At 41.5% G+C, this 23,261-nt stretch overlaps 1 pseudogene; it reads right to left on the bottom strand.

Annotated features, from left to right (window-relative positions):
- Window positions 1-13,955: 13,955 nt before the first annotated feature.
- Window positions 13,956-16,048, bottom strand: LOC102534994 (transcription initiation factor IIA subunit 2 pseudogene; annotated as a pseudogene).
- Between the last annotated feature and the right edge of the window lie 7,213 nt (window positions 16,049-23,261).

The raw sequence follows: 23,261 nt of genomic DNA, 5'->3' as shown, positions 1-23,261 counted from the left end.
CCATCATCATCTGAAATCCTTTTTCTTATCTGCCATGTTTAAAGATAGACTCCAGAAACCTACAGGCAGCATTCATCATTGTTATTCTATAGAATATAATGAAGTCAATAGCAGCGTTACTTACAATAGCCAAGACATGGGAGCAACCTAAGTGTCCATCAACAGATGAATGGATAAAGATGTGGTAAACACACACACACACACACACACACACACACACTGGAATACTACTCGGCCATAAAAAAGAATGAAATTTTGCCATTTGCAGCAATATGGACAGTCTTGGAGGGCTTTATGCTAGGTGAAATAAGTCAAACAGAGTGACAAGTGTATGATATCACTTATATGTGGAATCTAAAAAATACAACAAACTAGTGAATATAACAGAAAAGAAGCTCACAAATACAGAGAACACACTAGTGGTTACCAGTGGGGAGATGGAAGGGGGGAGGGACAAAATAGGAGGAGAGGATTAAGAGATACAAAATATTAGGTATAAAATAAGCTATAAGGATATATTGTACAACATTGAGAATATAGCCAATATTTTATAATAACTACAAATGGAATATAAACTTTAATAGTTAAGAATCACTATATTGTACCTTTGTAACATATAATATTGTGAAGCTGCTTAGAGATTCTAACTAAATCCTCTCATGTTACAGGTGAGGAAAGTGAGATCAAGAGAGATTAATCTACTTGCCTAACAATTATTATCCTTAACAAGGGAGGTTTTAAATTATAAAATGCAAATGGAAATTCTAGCCTTAAATCAACTACAGTACAGCCAGTGTAATTCAATAAAAGAGAAAAAAGAAATAAATAAAAAATATAATGAAGTCACAGAATAATTAAAAGAATAAAATAACTGGCAAAACCCTGAAAACCTGATAGTACTTCAGTGTTACCATTGTTTTCTCAGTTACTATCAATAATGTTATCACTCATAGTACCGGAAGCTCTGCCCTAACCCCGCCCACAGGAGCTATTTATTTACTACTTGAGAGAAAGCAGAGACAGCCACTTATCCAAGCTGTCCTTCGTGGCTCTCTGACAGCCCCAGCTGATGGCAACGCTCACCTCCAGTGCACACATCTGCTTGCAGGACATGAACCTTTACAAAGCAGTGGGACTTGCATCTGCTCTCCTGGTACCCACTTTACTGTTCCTTAATCCTCCACTGCAACTTCACTAAAATGACCACCGTGAGTATGACTGCAGAGAAATGGAAAGCACACACGTCTTTTATTTTTAAGCAACTTGATGACCTACCCATGAGCTGGGTGACTTCAGGCAACTTACTTAGCCTCTCTGAGCCTCATTTTTCTCATTTGTAAAATTGTATCAAAAATATCCACAGTCCAGTCATGCTGTGATGATGAAATGAGACCTTGTAACTCAAGCACAAGGGCAGGGCCTACCACACACCAGGTATCCAAACACCTGGCACCAGGTAAGCACTCAATGTTGACATTATTCTATGTGGAACCCTGCCACAGATAAATCCTGTCTGCCTATCAAAGGAATAAAGTTGAGAATTCTTTGTCTCCTGCCTCTTAGCAAATCTCAAGTTTATCTGGAAAGAAAAGATTCAGGTCAGTGACCTGCATGAGGGCTAAAAAAATGCTGAAGTTAGCAAGATATTGATTTGGTCAACTTTAGGCCCAGGTATCATATAATGCTCTTCCCGTGTAGATTTTCAGAGCGAGGAAGCATCTTGGAGACCATGAAGCCCGATCCATGTTAATAATAAAGAAATGGAGTCACAGAATTTAAATGCTGCTTAGGGCCTGTTGGACATGAACCAGTTAAAATCAAGGTTAGTGCCCATGCCTGGAAGAAGCTCTAGGAACACTGTATATGTATGCAGTTCTAAACATTTTACCAAAAAAAGCACTTAACTCTAACATTTCTTGCCACCACAACCTGCAAAGCAGGGCTTCTCAACTTTGGCACTATTGCCGTTTGGTACTGAGGACCATCCTGTGCATTGCAGGGTGTTTAGCGGCAACCCTGGCCTCTACCCAGTAGATGCCAGTAGCACCCCCCACCCCAATCAGTTGTAACAACCCAAAATACCTCCAGACACTGCCAAATGAACCTGGGGGACAAAGAATTGACCCCAAGTTGAGAACACTGCTCTCAAGATTGCACAACTGGCACAAAACTAAGTTCAGAGAGGTCAAGCAACTCACCCAAAGACACAAGCTCACGACGGGAAAATCTCAGGGTTGGGGAGTAGGGAGGGGAGAGACAAAACCCAACAAGAAAACAGAAAATACATATACAGCCTCTTACTCTCATGAGTTTTTCATGTTCCTCTCTGCTGAGTGAAGGTGAGTTTCATTTTTTCTTATGTTCTTCTTGGGAGAGAAAAAGAAATATAAACAAGAACTTGAAAAGCCTGTTGAAGCCAACTGTTTCAAATATGCTAGGCATGAAATAGCAATAGTTTTCATCACAAGATACAAAAAGTGTGAGTTGACTGTAATTATGTTTCCATGAGACCATTTGAAGGTAAATAGCCCACAGGGTATTTTGTAAACATACTTGAGGTATTTCCACCCCTGGGATATACTGAAGTCAAATTCTTCCACTGACAGTCACCACCAGGTCAGTGAGAGATGGTTCAGTTTTAGCACTGGAGAGAGAAAAATTCTTTCTGATACAATTGGCCCATAATTTCCCTGAGGGGTGGTTACAAATGTTTGGTTCCACGGTTCAAATTAAAGCAGTTAGAAAGGACTGTAACAACCAGTAGATGAAGAAGCTACTAAGGAGATCATGAGCATGGATAAGAATGTGAGGGCCGAGAGAAAATGGAAATAAGAGATCTGACTTTGTCAAGGTGAATGATGTTATCTCAAGAAAAAAGCTAACATGGTCTGCCCACCGGAGGTGGGAAAGGTGTAGAATTACTAGCAGAGTGGCTTTGGCCGTGACCCATAGGGCAGAGACAGATCTCCTCTGGGTTCCTGCCAGGAGCAGACATTTCCACGCCACCTTGTGTTGTTGGAAACCTTTCCTTTTTTGTTTCTCTCATTCTTTGTCTCTGTCCCAGTATAGCGATTTCTGAAAAAGCACTAAGACAGCTAATGAGCAGGGATTTAAAACCCGCAGGACACCAGAGTGATCTTCCAGTTGGCCAAAGACCAGAAATAGAATATAAAATAGAAAAGAGGAAGAAAACTTGAGCACAAGCAAACCCAAAGGCAAGCATACATGAAATTCCCCACCTATCTTCAACTCTCTGGGGAAGTAAGGACCCGTTTTGCATGCGAAGGCACGGAACGTTAGAAACGATCTTATGATTCAACCAAATCGGAAAAGGGATGCTTAATCCTTTGGCACAGCCACAGCTAAGATATTTATCAACTACGTGTCCTTTGTAATGGACTATACTCCTCTGAGCCTCAGTTCCACCATCTGGACCTCGGAGTATGCAACATGCCTACTGTCAAAATTAGATGAACATATGTGTGTTAATTGCTCAGAACACTGCCTGACAGAGAGAAATCCCTCTGCAATTGTCCTTCCTTCCTTCCCTCTCCACATCCATACTGGAACAAGGAAAGCCGAGAGAGATGTGGGTTTTGCTTTTTATCTACAACCTTTTTCTCTATTTGCTTCTAAGGACATCATGAACTTAGCCTTGAAGTCAGTCCCCGAGAGAGGTCAGTGCTCCCAGCAAGCCCCCAGGTGCCGCTGCATCAGTGTCTCAGTAAAAGGTACCAGTCCCTCCTGCTCCAGTCGGGGCAGCCAGTGCACAGCCCAGTGTCCAGACTGGGCTCATCAACCAGGGGGAAGAGGAGCAGCAAAGAAGTCAGATCAGATACAAGGGTGCTCAAAGCTGAAGTAGAAGCATCCCACGTGGAAATCAGGAGGAGATGAGGAAACACATCGGGCAGCCTTCACCTGGTGCTCGGGGCTGGGGGGAGATGCGCCAGGTCCTCACCCAACTTGTGATGTTCCAGGGTGTGGCCCTGCACCTATTTACCTTTTTTTAAAGCTACATGCTACTACAGACATCATAAAGTCAGTGGCTTCAGAATTTTCAGCAAGAAAATTAAGTTTAAGAGATTTATGATTTGCCCAAAGTCACATAGTCAGAATATTCTTTTAATACCAAAAGAGAAAAAGCCCATCGTCCAAAGCAAAGCTCCTTACTAACCAGAACTTTCTCCACTGAGCCATGCTCTCCATCGGGCGCTGATATAGAATCATCCCTATTTCTAAGAGACCCTTCACCAAGTACTTGCAGACACTGTGATATCCTTTTAAATTTCATCTTTTTACTCCACAGAGTGAGAATTACACTTGTAAAAGAGAGGATGATGAAAGGTACCTCCAAGTGGCCATCTGGTTCTAGCCACCCATGTCTGCAGAGTCCCGAGAGGGCACAGAATTCATCCCGTGTCACTGAAGTGAAGAGCCATTCATACGACTACACAGGGTTAGGGGAGGGCAGGGTTGAGGGGGTGGGAGACACTCACAGACAAGCAGGCACTGGCGTCTCAGGGGCTGAAGGGGAGCAGATAACATCACTGGAGCCCCCTGGGATGCAGAGCCCTCCACCTGCTACTGGAGCCTCCCACCAACTGGACCCATTTGGAAGCCAGAAGGCCCAGGACCGCAGGTAATGCAGTTGGTTGCCAGGGGAAATTAACCAGGACGGGCCATCTCCGAGACAGTGATAGAGACACACTTGCTAGGCAACTTAGGAGTGAGGGACCCTTCTCTAAGGCATTCTCAGACACCGCAGGGGCTGCCAGAGCACAGCTAGACCAGTGTCCAAAATAGGACAAACTTCAGGCAGGCCTTTAGAAGTGGGAAAGGGGCACCAAAAAAGGTCAGGAAAGGGATGGTCACTGAAAGAGAAATCAGCAAGAAGCCGCACAGAGAGAGGGCCCTCACCCGAAGCAATCCACCCTGCAGTGTGCTATAGAGAAGCGTTACCCAGGAGATGAAGGTGCCTTAGAGACACGGCCAGGAAGCAGCCTGCAGGAAAATGGTGTTGTGCAGAATAAGCCTCACACTCAGAAACCGCAAGGAGTGATGGACAAGTGCAGACGCGAGGAGAGAGCAGCTGCAGCTACAAGTGCCCACAGAAGGGCAGCAGGGATCCCAGGGAAAGGAGGGCCGGACACACGCCAGGTAAGAGGCTCCAGCTTTTTTTTTTTTTAGATTCCACATATAAGCTATATAATATGGCATGTGTCTTTGACTTACTTCACTTGACATGATAATCTCTAGGTCCATCCATGTTGCAGCAAATGGCATCGTCTTATTTTTATGGCTCAGCAGTATTCCATTGTATAGATGCACCACATCTTTATCCAGTCATCTGTGGATGGACATTTAGGTTGCTTCCATGTCCTGGCTGTTGTAAATAGTGCTGCTGTGAACACTGGGGTGCATGTATCTTTTCAAATTAGAATTTTCTCTGGATGGATATATGCCCAGGAGTGGGACTGCTAGATCACATGGTAAGTTTGTTTTCAGTTTTTTAAGGTATCCCCACAGTGTTCTCCATAGTGGCTGCACCAATTTATATGTATATGTATATAACTGAATCACTCTGCTGTACAACTGAAACTAACACAACATTACAAATCAACCATTTCAATAAAAAAAAAAAAAGAGGCTCCAGCTTCCTCTGGAACACAGAGTGGTCCTGCACATCATGAAAAAGGAAGAGAGGAACCTCAGGTGCTGGTGGGGGAGCACCCTCATTTTGTGACCCAGGTAAAGACGAGTACTTCATCTTTTGGCATCTCATTTCAAATTTCATTTTTCACAACACAAAAGAAGCCATTGCCATCCTTGTTTTACAGATAAACAGAACTAGGTGAGGATCCGGTTAAGAGCAGAAGTGCTGAAGGCACAGTCCCTGAGTTCCACTCTTTGCTGTGTGACCTTAGGCGAGTAACTTAACCCCTCTGTGCCTAAGTTTCCTCATATGTGAAATAAAGTTAATAATATCTACTTCATAGCATACTTTTAAATACGTAAAAATACTTGCAAGGGAGGAAGGTATAGCTTAGAGGTAGAGTGCATGCTAAGCATGCAAAAGGTCCTCAGTTCAATCCCCAGTACCTTCATCAAAAAAATTTATAATAAACCTAAATACCTCCCCCACAAAACACACACACACACACACAAAATACTTGTAAGTTAATACTTGCAGATGTGATCAGTGTCTGACACACAGCAGACATTTAATAAATGCTGGTAGTGGGCACTGGGTACTGCCTAAATGCACAATGTTAATTAACAAAGGAGGTGGGATTTGACTCCAGATGTGTTGGACCCCAAAACTCCAATGGTCTTACCACAATGCCATGAGGGCACCTGTCCTGAGTGGCACAGAGGTTCTAGGGAATATAAAAGCCTCTGTGCATGGAATCTCAGCCTCATGGAATCTCCTTAAGACCTTCCAGTTCTCCCAGCTCCAATTTCAAGGCTTTCCTAGCTCCAGTTCCTCAAGCAAGCTTGGGATTATTTTGGTTCCCAGGACCCTCAGTTATCGAGAGGAAGGGCCTTATGGACTGGCACAATCTGGGGAAACTCAGGGTGATAGAAGAAGAAGTGCCCAGTGTAGAACCTGGCTTGGAGCTGTGCTCCACCGATTTCTGTTGGGTCTGGGTCTGCCCACGTGCACTCTGGACCCCTGCACACAGCTGCCTTGTGTGAGTCTCAGGAGCTCCACCCTCCAGCAAAAGCTGCAAAAGCTGGGGTGGGGGAGGCACTCCCTCCCACTCCCACCCTCTCAGAGCCTGTCTGTCTTCTGGCATCTCTGGCCAAGAATGTGTGTTGCCCACATGCTGTCCCCTCTGTGGCTCCAGGAGGACCTGCAGCCCCCTGAACCGAGTCCCAGGCTTGAGGCGTGTTGTCCTCTCACCCTAATCTGGACTATGAGCCTGGCCTTTGTACCATAAACTGAACTACAAGACTAGACATGCCCTGGCTCTGCAAGTCGTATAATGAAGGTCCCTGATAAACTCTCACAGTAGTTACAGCACACACCATACACTGAAAGTTAGTGTCCCTCCCATTAAACTCATATATTAAGCCTAAATCCTCAAGGTGATGGTGTGTGGAGGAGGGGCATCTGGGAGGTAATCATAAGGGTAGAGCCCTCATAAAGGGATGTAATCAGACGAGTGCCCTTGTAAGACGACGGCAAGAGAAAAAGGTGGTCCCTCTCCCTCCCTCCCTCCCTCCTGCCCGCTCTGCCATGTGACAATACGAGGAAACAGTCATCCACAAACCAGACGGAGAGCTTTACCCAGATACCAGGTCTGCTGCCGCCTGCATCTGGAGCTTCCCAGCCTCCAGGACTGTGAGTAATGCATCCATTCTTTAAGCCACTCAGACTTAAAGGTATTTGGTTTTGTCCTAAAATATTTTCTGGAAATAAGTCAAATAAATTACAACTGAAGAACCTGTCCAGTCCTCAGAATCAGTGACTCTTTGCCATGAATACGGTCCCTAAACACCAATGAATATAAACAGTTAAGAAAATAACCTGTGGGAAGGGAATGTACTTGGTACTTAATTGTGTTATCCAGAAAATGTCCCCCTATTTGCAATGAGGAATCCCTTTGCTGCTCAAACGGCCACAAGAAAGTGATTTGTCCCAGCAGTCTCAGAAAATGACCGTCCCAGAGAGACTGCGGGCAGCAGAGATAGTGAGCACAGCAGAGAGGGGCTGCGGGCTGGGGCACACAGGGCGGGGCGTGACCGGAGAGGGACAGCTGCAGGGCCCTGCTCTCAAGGCCACCAGGGTTAACAAGTAAGGAAAACGGACAGCGTCCTGCAGGACACGGTGGACAGCATCAAAGCCGCCTTTGTAACTCATCTGCTAAAGACTCCCTGCGGAGCTGGTTCAAAAGCAGAAACTCAGGAGTAATGGCCTCAAAACCAACAAAAGAGGTCTATACCCTCACCTCTGAGGAACAAGAACCAAACACAGCACCCAAAAGAGCATCAGCAAAACCTGGGACAAGAAAAATGCAGGCAAAGCCACGGAAGTGACCACCTCTTAAACTTCTTTAGTAAAGAGGCATTATAATTTGATATCAGAATCCACTATATTGTTTGTATTCATTCCTTTAAACGCACATTCTATGTTGCTCTCAAATTGGAGGGAAGATTCTGCTATCCTTCATAAAGCTTTTTATAATAAGAATAGCTTTTCAAATTTACAAGTGTTTCATATGAACCAGGTACTGTGGGAGGTGCCTCAAAGCATATCTCACTGAATTCTCAGCAGAACCATAGGAAGTGGGTACCAGCATTATTGCTATTTCATAGAGAAGGAAAGCGAGACTCGGAGAGCTTAAAGAGCTTTTTTAGGTCACATAGTTAGAGGGACAGAACCAGGATTTGAACCCAGAGACAGTGAAAGTAACTACGAGAGCAAAGGCTTTCAGACTTCAGTGGGGATTCTCTGGGGATCTTGTTCAAATTACAGGCTCTCAGGCCACCCCCCAGAGTCTCAGCTTCAGTGGGATTGTGGTGGAGTCCAGGAACTCAAGCATCCCCCAGGTGATTCTGATGGATGTGGTCTGGAAGCACACTTTGTTCAAGGCTTCCCTCTACCATACTGTCTCTTCTGCTACTTTTCAAAAAGTCTCATGTTAAAGCTAGCACTCCAGGTGTTATGCATGCACACCTGGACTGGGCCAACACAAGCTGTCACAGTCAAGGTCCGGAATCTGAGAACAGGCTGACGCAGGTCAGCAGCCGCTACTCTTTGGAGAACGTTTCTCTCGTAGCTTCCTTCCGCCTGCGTTGCTCCACATGAATGAGACAGTGTTTTCTCCCTTTACATGGTTTCACTGCACTTTGCTTTATTGTGCTTCACAGATACTGTGTGTTTACAAACTGAAGGTGGTGGCAACTCTGCGTCAAGTGAACCTATGGGCACTATTTTTCCAACAACATTTGTACACTTCCTGCCTCTGTGTCCCTTTTTGGTAATCCTCACAATATTTCAAATATTTTCATTATTACTATATTTGTTGTGGTATCTGTGACCAGTGACCTTTGATGTTACTGCTGTAATTGATTTGGGGTGCCACAAGCCACATCCATACAAGACAGCCAACTTAATCAATAAATGTTGTGTGTGTTCTGACTACTCCACCTACTGGCTGTTTCCCCTTCTCTCTCCCTCTCCTTAGGCCTCCCTATTCCCTGAGACACAACAACGTTGAAATCAGGCCAAGTAATAACCCTAGAATGGCCTCTGAGTGCTCACATGAAAGGAAGAGTTGCATGCCGCCCATTTTAAATCAAAAGCTAGAAATGATTAACTTCAGTAGTAAGGAAGACATGTCAAAAGCTGAAATTGGCTGAAAGCTAGTCTTCTTGGTGCCAGTTAGCCAAGTTGCAAATGCAAAGACAAGTTCTTGAAGGAAATTAATAGTGTTACTCCATTAAAAATATATATCATAAGAAAGAGAAACAGGCTTACTGCTAATATGAAGGAAGTTTTAATGGTCTAGATAGAAGATCAAATCAATCACAACATTTCCTTAAGCCAAAGCCTAATCCAGAGAAAGGCCCTAACTCTCTTCAATTCCGTGAAGGCCGAAAGAGGCAAGGAAGCTGCAGAGGAAAAGTGTGAAGCTAGCAGAGGTTGGTCCATGAGGTTTAAGGAAAGAAGCCATTTTCACAACATAAAAGTGCAAGGTGCAGCAGCAAGTGCTGATGCAGAAGCAGCAGCAAGTTATCAAGAAGGTCTAGCTAAGATCATTTATGAAGGTGGCTACTCCAAGCAACAGATTTTTAATGCAGACGAAACAGCCTTGCAATGGAAGAAGATGCCATCTAGAACTTCCATAGCTATAAAGGAGAAGTCAATGCCTGGCTTCAAAGCTTCAAAGGACAGACTGACACTCTTGCTGGGGCCTAATGCAGCTGATGACTTTTATCTGAAGCCAATACCACTGACCATTCTAGAAATCCGAGGGCCCTCAAGAAAGATGCTAAATCTATTCTGTCTGTGCTCTATAAATGGAATAACAAAGCCTGGATGACAGCACATTTGTTTACAACATGGTTTGTTGAATACCTTAAGTCCACTGTTGAGACCTACTGCTCAGAAAAAGAATTCTTCTCAAGTTATAACTGCTCATTAACAATTTACCTGGTCACCCAAGAGCTCTGACAGAGATGGACAAGACTGGTGTTGTTCTCATGCCTGCTAACACAACATCCCTTCTGCAGCCCATGGGTCAAAGGGTCATTTCACCTCTCCTGTCTTATTATGTAAGAAACAGATTCTGTAAGGCTACAGCTGCCATAGACAGCGATTCCTCTGATGGATCTGGGCAAAGTGCACTGAAAGCTTCAGGAAAGGATTCACCGTTCTAGACACAATTAAGAACATTTGTGATTCACGGGGAAAGGTCCAAACACCAACATTAATAGGAGTTTGAACGACGTTGATTCCTACTCTCATAGACCAAATACGAGGGATTCAATTTTCAGTGGAGGAAGTAACTGTAGATAGGGTGGAAATAGCAAGAGATCTAGAATTAGAAGTGGAGCCTGAAGATAGGACTGAATTGCTGCATCTAATGGTAAAACTTTAATGAATGAGGATTTGCTTCCTGAGATGGCATCTACTCCCAGTGACGATGCTGTGAAGATCGTAAAAATGACAACAAAGGGTGGAGAGCACTACATCAACCTAATTGATAAGGCAGCAGCAGGGTTTGAGAGTTTTTGAAAGAATTTTTACTTACTGTGGATAAAATGCCATCAAACGCCACTGCACACTACAGGAAAATCCTAAAAGGAAGAGTCAATCAATGTGGCAAATTTCATTGTTGCCTTATTTTAAGAAATTGCCACAGGCACTCCAGCCTTCAGAAATCACCACCCCTGGATCAGGTCATCAATCATCAACATCAAGGAAGAGCCTCCACCAGCAAAAAGATTACGACTCACTAAAGGGTCAAATGACGGTTGGCATTTTTTTTTAGCAATAAAGTATTTTAAAGTAAGGTACGTACCTTTTTTTTAGACATAATGCTATTGCACACTTAACAGACTACAGTACAGTGTAAACATAACTTTCATATGTGCTAGGAAACAAAAAAATTCATGTGACTCACTTTATCGCAATATTCACTTAATTGCAGCGGTCTAGAACTGAACCCGTAATATCTTCGAAGTATGCCTGTATTTCAAGAGAAGGCAGCAAAAGAACATTACAGAAGAGGTAGCTACGAAAACCACAAGAAGGATCAAGGTAACATATAGTCTTGCTCCAACTTGCTCTGTTCCTGTTCATCGAAAAGAATCCAAGCACTGAAAGTTTCAACTTGAAGACTTTAAGAGTCTCCACCCCACCATCCCCTTTTATTTCACATGTAGCAAGATTTATAAATTAAAAATCAAATAAATGGTAGGCTGTTTGATTTTTTTAAACATTTTTTATTGATTTATAAGCATTTTACAATGTTGTGTCAAATTCCAGTGTTCAGCACAATTTTTCAGTCATTCATGGACATATACACACTCATTGTCACATTTTTTTCTCTGTGATTTATCATAACATTTTGTGTATATTTCCCTGTGCTATACAGTGTAATCTTGTTTATCTATTCTACAATTTTGAAATCCCAGTCTATCCCTTCCCACCCTCTACCCACCTGGTAACCACAAGTCTGTATTCTCTGTCTGTGAGTCTATTTCTGTCCTGTATTTATGCTTTGTTTTTGTTTGTTTGTTTGTTTGTTTTTGTTTTTTAGATTCCACATATGAGCGATCTCATATGGTATTTTTCTTTCTCTTTCTGGCTTACTTCACTTAGAATGACATTCTCCAGGAGCATCCATGTTGCTGCAAATGGCATTATGTTGTCAGTTTCTATGGCTGAGTAGTATTCCATTGTATAAATATACCACTTCTTCTTTATCCAGTCACCTGTTGATGGACATTTAGGCTGTTTCCATGTCTTAGCTATTGTAAATAGTGCTGCTATGAACATTGGGGTGCAGGTGTCTTTTTGAGGTAGGGCTCCTTCTGGATACAAGCCCAGGAGTGGGATTCCTGGGTCATATGGTAAGTCTATTCCTAGTCTTTTGAGGAATCTCCACACTGTTTTCCATAGTGGCTGCACCAAACTGCATTCCCACCAGCAGTGAAGGAGGGTTCCCCTTTCTCCACAGCCTCTCCAGCATTTGTCATTTTTGGATTTTTGAATGATGGCCATTCTGACTGGTGTGAGGTGATACCTCATTGTAGTTTTGATTTGCATTTCTCTGATAATTAGTGATATTGAGCATTTTTTCATGTGCCTTTTGATCATTTGTATATCTTCCTTGGAGAATTGCTTGTTTAGGTCTTCTGCCCATTTTTGGATTGAGTTGTTTATTTTTTTCTTATTGAGTCGTATGAGCTGCTTATATATTCTGGAGATCAAGCCTTTGTCGGTTTCACTTGCAAAAATTTTCTCCCATTCCGTAGGTTTTCTTCTTGTTTTACTTCTGGTTTGCTTTGCTCTGCAGAAGCTTGTAAGTTTCATTAGGTCCCATTTGTTTATTCTTGCTTTTATTTCTTCTAGGAGAAAATTTTTGAAATGTTATGTCAGATAATGTTTTGCCTATGTTTTCCTCTAGGAGGTTTATTGTATCTTGTCTTATGTTTAAGTCTTTGATCCATTTTGAGTTGATTTTTGTATATGGTGTAAAGGAGTGTTCTAGCTTCATTGTTTTACATGCTGCTGTCCAGTTTTCCCAACACTATTTGCTGAAGAGACTGTCTTTATTCCACTGTATATTCTTGCCTCCTTTGTGGAAGATAAGTTGACCAAAAGTTTGTGGGTTGATTTCTGGGCTCTCTATTCTGTTCCATTGGTCTGTATGTCTGTTTTTGTACCAATACATGGTGTTCTGATTACTTGAGCTCTATAGTATTGTCTGAAGTCTAGGAGAGTTATTTCTCCAGCCTCTTTCTTTCTCTTCAGTAATGCTTTGGCAATTCTAGGTCTTTGATGGTTCCATATTAATGTTATTATGATTTGTTCTAGTTCTATGAAATATGTCCTGGGTAATTTGATAGCAATTGCATTAAATCTGTAGATTGCCTTGGGCAGTGTGACCATTTTAACAGTATTGATTCTTCCAATCCAAGAGCATGGAATATCTTTCCATTTTTTAAAGTCTTCTTTAATTTCCTTCATCAGTGGTTTATAGTTTTCTGTGTATAATTCTTTTTTTAAGTGATTGAAACTTGATCAATATGGCCAGTTCAAGAAATAATTCACATGTCCCATGGGATTATTTTATCTTAGTGGGAATAGGGTTTTGTGATTTGATTTGGTTGCTTTGTTTCGGCTGCGGATGCTATCTAAAGGTAACCTATTTTTTCCTAACAGAGTTGTATTTCTTGGGTTTCTCATACCAGTGTTACCAATGGTTTTGTATGACTTTAAAAAATGAATTCCCTAAGTAAAATTCAGAATTTGCTATAACCTCCTACTAATATTTTTTATTAACTGTGAAAGTTACAACTCATAAAACTACTAAGACTTTACTGAAATGGTGTATTTTCCTAACTTCCCTACAATGAACATGGTGCTCTTTATCTAATGCTAATAAAATGCTAACTTAATAGCTCCATATTGGTAGCTTAACAGTGCCACCAATTATTACTCACATCAAGTTTTAAAACGAGTTCATTAAATACTGTTCTTAGAGAGGCAACAGTTTTGACTTGTCATAAAAAGTTAGGTTTCTTCATGCTGCATAATAAAGATTATGTAAGAGGCCACAGATCATAAGCTGCTCTCGACTGACAGCGCCCAATCAGCGCAGCACAGCGTAATCGCTCCTGTGTTTCTAGAATGATGCTTTTTTTAAGTCTCTTCTATGCTGCATTTCAAAAAGTGATGCCTAATGACAGAAGGCAGCATTAAAAAGACATTTTTTTCTCTATTCATTCTGTAGTACTGAACCAGTATTTTTACCATCATAAGCTACAATGTTCACTTTATTCACTTTACTAAGCTCTGCCATCTCTCTGAATTCAACATCATTCTGTACAGAAGTCCGCACATCATCACAGAATCTGTACATACATACGGAGCCTCTGACACGCAGACCCTGTCCCTGAATGTCTGTGCCAGGGCTACACTTACAGTCTCATGACACTGACGTAGAACTTGAAGGGTAAGTGGTGGATAATCTGTGAAGACCGTATGAACTTATCAGGGCCCTCCTGAAGGCTGTTTCCTAAAGCGCATTTCCATATAACTGATATGCTACAGCTTAAGAAAAAAAATATTGAAGTCCTAGCAGGAAGGCCTGTGGGAGAGAAACAACACAGCTAGGACTCAGGAAGCTGCAGAGCTGGGCTCACAGAACCTGACGGTGAAACCACACCAGGAGGCAGAAGGCCCCAGAGACCAAATGTCACAGTCCCTGAGCACCAGCACGTACAACGCCTGTGCAGGCCTTCTGACAGATGAAGCAGAGAACATACACAGCTATCTCTTCTGTACTGGCTGGAAAGATCATTTCACACTTTAAAAAAAGTTTTTCAGATTTTTCAATATGTTTCGAATAATACGGATTAGGGAAACTTCCCAACATCTTTATAAAAGAGCAGTGTTTGTCAAACACCAAGTTACAAAACTTTGGTGGACCAAGCTACAGCTAAGAAGTCTGACACTTCTACGTAAATCTGTAGATAATTGACGAGAAAAGCAACTTCGAATACTGTAAAAGCAGATGATTGGCACAAAAAATAAATAAAACTGATTGAAAATCTAAGACCATCGCCATGCTTCTTGAAGTGACTTAGAATTTTAAAGCTAAAAAGTGTTTAAAAGAGCTTCTATTATATGACAAACATGATGCTGTACACCAGAAACTGACACAACATTGTAAACTGACCACCCTTCAATAAAAAATTTAAAAATAAACAAACTAGAAACAATAATAACCACCAAAAAAGAGCACCTCCTAAAACCTCTTTATTTCACAGACAAAGAAACCAGCTGATGGTTGGGTCTATGTTTTAAGGCTTCTTTTTCTACTTAAACATTTAGCGAAATTTAAATTCAAGAAGAGAAAAAATTTGTCAGAGATTTTCCTTTGAGAATCTGGGATCCTGAAACCAAGAGTGAAGAATCTGATTTCAACACAGACGACAAGTAAAGGCCAGCAGATTTTGAAAATGGAAACTACAGTGCCAAAGCACAGAGTGAGAAGATCATCGCTGCTTTCAAGTGCTTGTAAGTGGACTGGCTGGAAATCAGCAGTTTGGTGGAGGATAAAGCCATCCTCAGAATGCATGAAATCTTGGGCCACAGAGCTCATCTAGTTTAACCCTCTTTACCCAGATGAGGAAACTGAGGGTCAGAGAGCGAAAGTGACATGCTTATCCACGTTCACACAGCTGGTCCAGAGCAGAGTCAGGCCTGGTATCCAAGTCTCCTAACACTGGGGCCCATGACCATTCCATCCAGTCAGGCTGCCTTGCAGAACCCGTAAAATCTGCTGATTTTAAGACTTGAGAGAAGAGGTCAGATCTTAAGGATGTGAAAGCAAGAAGAAGAGGACCTCTTTGTTCTTTATATACACTTTCCAGATCTCTAAATGTATGAAAGCCAGTGGGTCACTGGTTAAAAATAGGAATGGACTTTGCGATAGGGAAGGGAAGGCAATACAGAACTGGGCAGAGAAAGTAAAGAATCTCAGCTTCCCATTCTTCACTTGAGATAGTGACAAAGCCCCAGATGGAGGCAGTGTATTCAGCATGAATTTGCAACAATAAAGCTGAAAGTGAGGGAAGTGCCTTATTTGTATTTATTTGAAGTCAAAAATCCATCCAAATCCAAGAACCCATTTCTACTTTTATCTGAGCTCCTACCTATGGCGAGGCAAAGGTCTCCAGGGGTTTTTTCTACAACAAAAAAATTTTTAGAGGTGTCCCCACTGTCCACATCTCCATACTGGTTGCTACTGGGATCCGACCTGTCCAAAATCCCAGGATCCCAAGAAATCAAGGGACTCTGCAGCATCAGTGCCCTTGGAGCATGAGAATCACTGCTGAGCTTCCTGGGGTCAACGATGCCCGGAACACGCCATCCACTCTCCTCTGGAGTTCCAGTCCCTTCTGCACCTGATCTTTATTTAAAATGTTAATACTTTGTTCGTCAAAGATTTTTTGCATTAATTTTTACTTTTAAAAATATTGGAGTAAAATGATTTATTTTGATTACTAAGGTTTGGGAGTCCTCTCATATCACACACCTGAGTCCGTTGCCTCACTGGCCTCACTTGAGGCTCAGCCTTGTCCCTCCCTTAAGTCACATAAGAGGGTGGGTCACAGGTCACCAGCTCTCATGGAAGCCATGGACCACGACCCTCCGCCTCCTTTCCAGGCTGGGGGTGGGGGGACTCTCTTCATTACCACTTCCCATCTCACCAACATTTTACTCACCTAACCTCCTCTCCCCAGAGCGTGGTCCTCTCTCCAGGAGTTTAAGCTGTCTGAAAGCAGAAGCCAGGAGCCAAAGGAGGGAAGGGGAGCCATTTCCAGCACCTCATCTTCAGACCCATCTACAACCCGCTTCAAGGCAAGGAAGTCAAAGCTAGGCTTAGAGTGGATGTGGAGAAGAAAGACTGGGAGGAAAACGATAAAGTCACAAACACGAAATAAACATCTCACGAATGGTCTCCAACAGTAACAACAAGGAAGGAGATTTGCAACACTATGGGTGAAAAGAGAGATACCTTTGCTAGAGAAAATCAGCTTTGAGTAAATGATCTCTACCAGTGGGTAGTATTTTTTGTTTTAATAAAGGAAACCCAAGGGTGAAGGGGAGTCAAGGAAGATGGTGAAAGAAGCCTAGACTATCAAAAACGGTGTATTTCCAAGCTTTGGGGTCAAAATAAAAATTTAAATTACAGATTGTCTATGAAGATGTAGGAAATGCAGTAAGAGGAGATGTGATCTGGAAGGAAACTGATATTGAGTGAGTGACATAATGAAGAGACATGAGGAAGAAGGTTGAGAAAACGTAAGAAAAATGAAGTGAGAAAAACATGAAGTGAGAACGATGTCTCAGGTACTCAAACTGGCTTCGAGAGGAGAGGAACAAACTCTGCCCAAGGAGGCGTGAGATTGCTATAAAATTCAGAGTCTGATTGATTTTTGTCTCCATGAAAGGAGACCATAGGAAACATCAGCCAGAATGGAAGCCCTGGTGGGGGTGGGGGGAGGGGAGGACTGGGGGCAGAAACTGGTCTCACCACTGGATTTGCAGAGATGCACTGGGTGTGAATCTCCTGATTTAGCCATTTAAAGAGACATACTAAGGAGAAAAATATGCTTGGAGACGTGTGGTTAAGTGAGGATTCCCAAGGAGACGAAAAAAACAGACACACTTGAACCCAGAAAGAAGCAAGTCCTAAGAAGGTGCAGAGGAGGAGGGGAAAACGCTGTGAGGAAGAGACAGAAGTTACATGAAAGAAATAGAAAAAGCAGCTTGGAGGTTTTAACCAACACACTTTTGAAAACCTGTTAGAAGACCAGAATTTACTGGCTGGGGACTTAATAGAAAGTATCCTACACCCAAATACTGTCAGCTCTAGAAAGTAGAAAGTCACTGCCTGAGCTTCTCTGCTGCGTTCCGTCAACCGAGTGCACTCCCCAGGCGCTGTCTGGAAGGGCACACGTTCCCCAGGAGCCCGAGCTTTGCTTCATCTGCCATCTGCCTAAAAGTGTGTTCCCACTTTGCTTTTGGAGTGGCCCGTGGTATACTTTGTCACATAGGCAGTTTTAAAAGCTCTTGCAAGCAGGTAAAACAATTTCTATCATGTATCTAACTTAATCCTACACACCAAAGTCCTATGATAGTTCCCAAGTTCCTTTTATTTTTAAATCAGAAATAGTCCTCTACAGTAAATCAGTAAAATAAAGCCAAAATAATTCCATATTACACTTTCAGTTCTCCTTTATGTACAAGGTCTATTTTTAAGCCAGAATATGCAATCAAAAGTTACAAATTATTCTACATAGTTTGTATTTCCATCACATCTAACATATGAGAGTAAAGAGAGATTTTCATAAGATGTTGGACTTATTTCCAAAAATGCTTCATATGTATATTTTACAACATGTCTACTAAGAAAGTATGACTTCACGTGATTATTTGTGGTTTTGTGGTTTGTTTCATGACCCTTATTCCTATACATTGCACAACAGCTTAATAATATCTTGGCTCATCATTTGAGAAAGGGAAATGGTAGATAGAGGTTTTTATCACATAATTTCCCAGGCTGACAGATTGAATTTCTCCACTTATACTGACATAAACGTCTTTGAACATCTAAGAGGAAGTTATGAATAGATGAGAAATATCATAAACATATTCTCTACATTGTCATCATTTCAATAGTGTCTTATGGTGGGAACTCAAGAGTCTGAAACACTCAACATAAAGGCTGCTGGCAATTTTTTTTTATGAAGACTTAATTTTTTAGAGCAATTTAAGGTTCATAGAAAAACTGAGGGGAAGATACAGAGATTTCTCATATACTCCCTGCTCCCTCACATGTACCTCCCTCATCCACATTCCCCACCAGAGTGGTGCATTTGTTACAGCTGGTGAACTTTTATTTACACATCATTATCGCTGAGAGTCCATAGTTCATGTGAGTCTTGGAATTGTACATTCTATGGGTTTGGACATTACGATATTACACAAAGTGTTTTCACTGCTCTAAAATTCCTCGCTGCTCTGCCCGTTCGTCCCTCCCTTTCCCCAGCCTCAGACAACCACTAATGCTTTTACTTTAAAGTTTTTATAGTTTTGGGGTAAGAATGTAATATAGTTAGAATCATTCATTAGGTAGACTTTTCAGATTGATTTCTTTGACTTAGAAATATGCATTTAAGTTTTCTCCATGTCTTATCATGGCTTGATAGCTCATTTCTTTTTAGCACTGAACGATATTCCATTGTCTGGATGCGCCGCGGTTTATTCATCCATTCACCTACTGCAACACATCTTGGTTGCTTCCAACTTTTGACCAATATATACAAAGCTTCTATAAACATTTTCATGCAGGTTTTGGGGTGAAAATAAGTCTCCAACTCCATTGGGTAAATGCCATGGAGCATGATTCCTGGCTCAAATGGTAAGAGTATTTTAGGCTTGTAAGAAATTGCCAAACTATCTCCCAAAGGGGCTGCACCATTTTGCATTCCCACCAGCAACAAATGAGTTCTTCTTGCTCCATATCCTGGTTAGCATTTTGGTGCTGTCCGTGTTCCAGATGTTGGCCATTCTCACAGGTGTGCAGGAAATTTATTTAATGAGGGAAAACGATGATAATTCTCAAAAGATGGTTTTGCTGAATCAACAAGTCTTTTAAAAGAATTAAGTAGCATTAAACCCTGCGACATAATTTGCTTCCAAATACAGCAACAGATAAATTATAATAAACTTCACAGATTAGTATCGAGATCTAAGAAGAATGTGCGTGATAGGCACTGAGCACCTCAGTCTGTCGGTAGTTATTCAGACCTCCGGTTTGCTCGCCTCCACACAGATAATACAGTGGGCTTGTTCAGTCTCTATGGAAATACTGCCGGATTTGGAGGCGGAGAACCCACATCTGCCTCCCTCCCTTTCCTCCTGAATAAGATGAAAGGCTCGGACTGATCAGGCCTACGGGGGGATGAGTAGGTAATTTAAATGAGTGGCACAAGCAAGGTGCGGACTGGGAGACTCACACTTCTCCATAATCGACTGATGCTGCAGGGAGTGTGTGTCTCATTTTGCCAGATCTGCACACTTTTCATGAGAAGCCAGGCAGCTACATTTGAATGCGATATTTCTTAATTTTTATCTAGGAAACAACTTCAAAAATCCTCTAAGGGATTTCTATTTCTCACCAAGATGGAACAGCAGTGATCAGACTTACCTTCCCACCCAAAATGAACAAAAACAGACAAAATATATAAGAAGTGGAAACTGAAGTGAGTCCTACAGTTCCTCAGCTTGAGAGAGTGCCACAGCAATGCGGTGAATAAAGGATAGCTTTCCCAACAAATGGAGCTGGGACAATTCAATATTCATATGAAGAAAAACGGACTTCCATCTACAGAAACACAGATAGAGAACAGAGACTATGTACAAAAATTGACTTAAAGTGGATATAGACCTTAATGAAATACCTAAATTATAAGACTTCTGCAAGTAAACAAGGGAGAAAACCTTTGTAATTATTATGATTTTTTGATGAATCTCAAAATAATTATGCTGAGTGAAAGAAGCCAGACAGTAGAGGAATGCATACCATACGATTCCATTCAAAAATTATTCTAGGAGATAAAATTATCTATAGTGACAGGAAGCAGATCAGTGACTGCCTAGAGGGGCTGAGGACAGAAAGGAGGGATTACAAAGAGCCAAAAGAAAACTTCTAGTGGTAATGAATATGTTAAGTATCTTGATGGTAATGATGGCTTCACAGGTGCATACCTGTGAAATATCAAATTGTGTACTTTATGTGCAGTTCATCATGTGACGATTACACCTCAATAAAATGTTACACACACACACACACACACACACACACACCAAGCAACCAAATAAAACCAAATCACTGGCAAAATCTGGTCTGCTAACTGTCAGTTTTCAATTTCTACACTCAGTGGGATCTGGAGTCACTTCCAGTGAACTGTGATTCTTTGAAATTTACCCAGGGCTAAGGCTGAAATACAATTTCCATTGATAGTAGATGTTAACTACAGAAAAGCATTCCAAAAATATTTGCAGTTGATTAGTTGAAGATGTTGAATGTGTATACTAGCATGTATAATTATTGGAAGTTATGTTTGTATCATCATTCATAAAAGAGAGTGTGCATTTTCAGTAGGTTTTATTTCTTAGTCATTTGGCTGAGCCTTTAATTTTCTCAGTGCTCAAGGGGAAACGGTGAAAATCTATCTCGTGCTACATTCCAGGACAATTAAATCATGATGTCACAAGAAATGGTATAGAAGACATTCTGAGAACATTGCCCTTTTCCAACAATTCTGACATGTGAGAGTGCTATAGGATTTACATACTAGGTGAGCAACATTCACATAATCCGTGGGTTCGGGGCTTGGTTCGCTCTGTTCTCAGAGTGTCACGGGAAATGCTTTCACTCCACATCTACCTTTATCCACAGAAACATGCACCTACACACATAGTGGCATTACAGCACATAAACAGGTGTACACACGAACCTGTATCACATGCACCCATAATCATGACACAATATCTGATCTCAGCATGAACGCATAATATATATCATATGAAGAGAACATAGGTGCACATTTTCCTATTTTTCTTGTATAAATATGGTCATGGATACATGGGTATATATCGTTGCTTAGAAACATTTTTTCAGCATTAAACTGAAACTGCTCAAAGAACTTTGAAACAGAGGTGCATGGCTGTCTGGTAACCAAGCTGTCGTAGCCCTCCCCACCAGTATCAGTTTTCATCTGCCATCAGATAAGCCTAGCAGTGCTACGAGGGCTGGAGGAGACACAACCCAGCCTCCCAGGTGAGAGGGGTACCAGCATCTTTTGAGGCAGACTGTCACATGAAAGGGGGCCTGAGAAATGTCACTTGCTCTGCGTCAAAACAATACAACAAAGGAATCTATTGTCGTTGGGTCACCCCCAGTTTGGTCAGCCTAACATGGGTGGAGCCCCATAAAACCCCATCTGGAATGCCGGCCATTTGTGTGGAGGCCCCACGTGCAAACCGCTTGCTTTCTTGTTCTTCTTTAAATTGTGGATTAGGAAAAAAAATGCAGGCGGCACAAAGAATGTTTAGACACAGGGCGATTTTCATAGCTCAAATTGCAGGTAGAATAAGCCTCTTCTGTACCTTGTTCGGGGAAGTCCAGACAAGTTCAAATATGAAAACCGTTTGTTATTATTGTCCATTTATATTTAAGAGTAATCAAGACTATAAGAGCACATTTTGATGGGAAGCTATTGTTTGAAAAGTAACACTTCTTCATGGTTGCCCCACTCTCCTCCTGCTTCCATTAATTAATACTAATGAACACACGCTGATTTCATTTCTGAACAATTTATTCCATTGAAAAACTATAATCACCATCTGTAAAATCGATAATTAGGAAAAAAGAACGTTTTCTTGCTTAAGGTACACTGAAGAAAACTGGTCTAAGAAGCTGGTAAGGGCAAGCTTGAAGATCTTTCTATTGAGCATACTTTTGCAAACGCATTGCTGATGGATTTTCTCTTAGCTTTTAAGGGGGAACGCACATTTTTAAAAAAAACTTATATGATTTAAAATTCAAAAAAAAGTTTTTAATCCATATACTATTGAATTAAAATTTGTAAGAAATAACTAAAATATAGCAACATAACAGTCATTCCTGAGTATTAAATGTAAACTGATAGGATTGTTAGTCCCAGAAAGGCCCTAAAGTAGAGAATCTCTCCAAAAGACTAAAGAAATCTAAGTTCAATAAACATTGCTGTTGCTAAGATGGCAGCAAGAATTTAATGAATTCTCTGATCAAGAAAATAGCACTTGCCTCCTGAAATAATAAAAGCAACCAATAATGATGTATTATGTGCTAGGTGCTGTTCTAAACATCTTATGTACATTAACTCATTCAGTTCTCAAAACCATGCTCTGACATAGCCACTATTACTTGCCCCATTTTCTAGATGAAGTATCTGAGTTGAGAAACCTGCCCATCAAACAGCTTTTAAATGGCAGACACAGGATTTGACCTGGCGAGACTGGTTCCAAAATTGAAGTCCGGAAACACCCCACTATCTTGCCCTTGGAAGCTACAGAGCTCCACCTTACCCAGCAATACCTATGTTCCCCTCTACACGAGCAAACAAAAGCTCAAGCTGTTGTGTGTGCTCAGCTAGTTCACTTCCAACTGGCTCCCTGCTCTTGTGTGTGGCTAGGAAATCCCACCATTCTGGCACTGCCCATTTAGCTTCTTGCAAATTATCCTTAAAAATGAAAACTGTTTGTTATTACTGTCCATTTACAGTTTTTATTGTAGTACTGTCAGTTTACAATGTTGTGTCAGTTTCTGGTGTACAGCAGCATAATGTTTCAGGCATACATATATGTATACATATACATTCCTTTTCATATTCATTACAGGTTACTACAAGATATTAAATACAGTTCCCATGCTATATAGTTAAAACTTATTGTTTATCTATTT

The sequence above is a fragment of the Vicugna pacos genome, unplaced genomic scaffold (genome assembly GCF_048564905.1).
Source record: "Vicugna pacos unplaced genomic scaffold, VicPac4 scaffold_21, whole genome shotgun sequence".
NCBI lineage: Eukaryota > Metazoa > Chordata > Mammalia > Artiodactyla > Camelidae > Vicugna > Vicugna pacos.
This window is presented reverse-complemented; position numbering and strand designations above follow the sequence as displayed.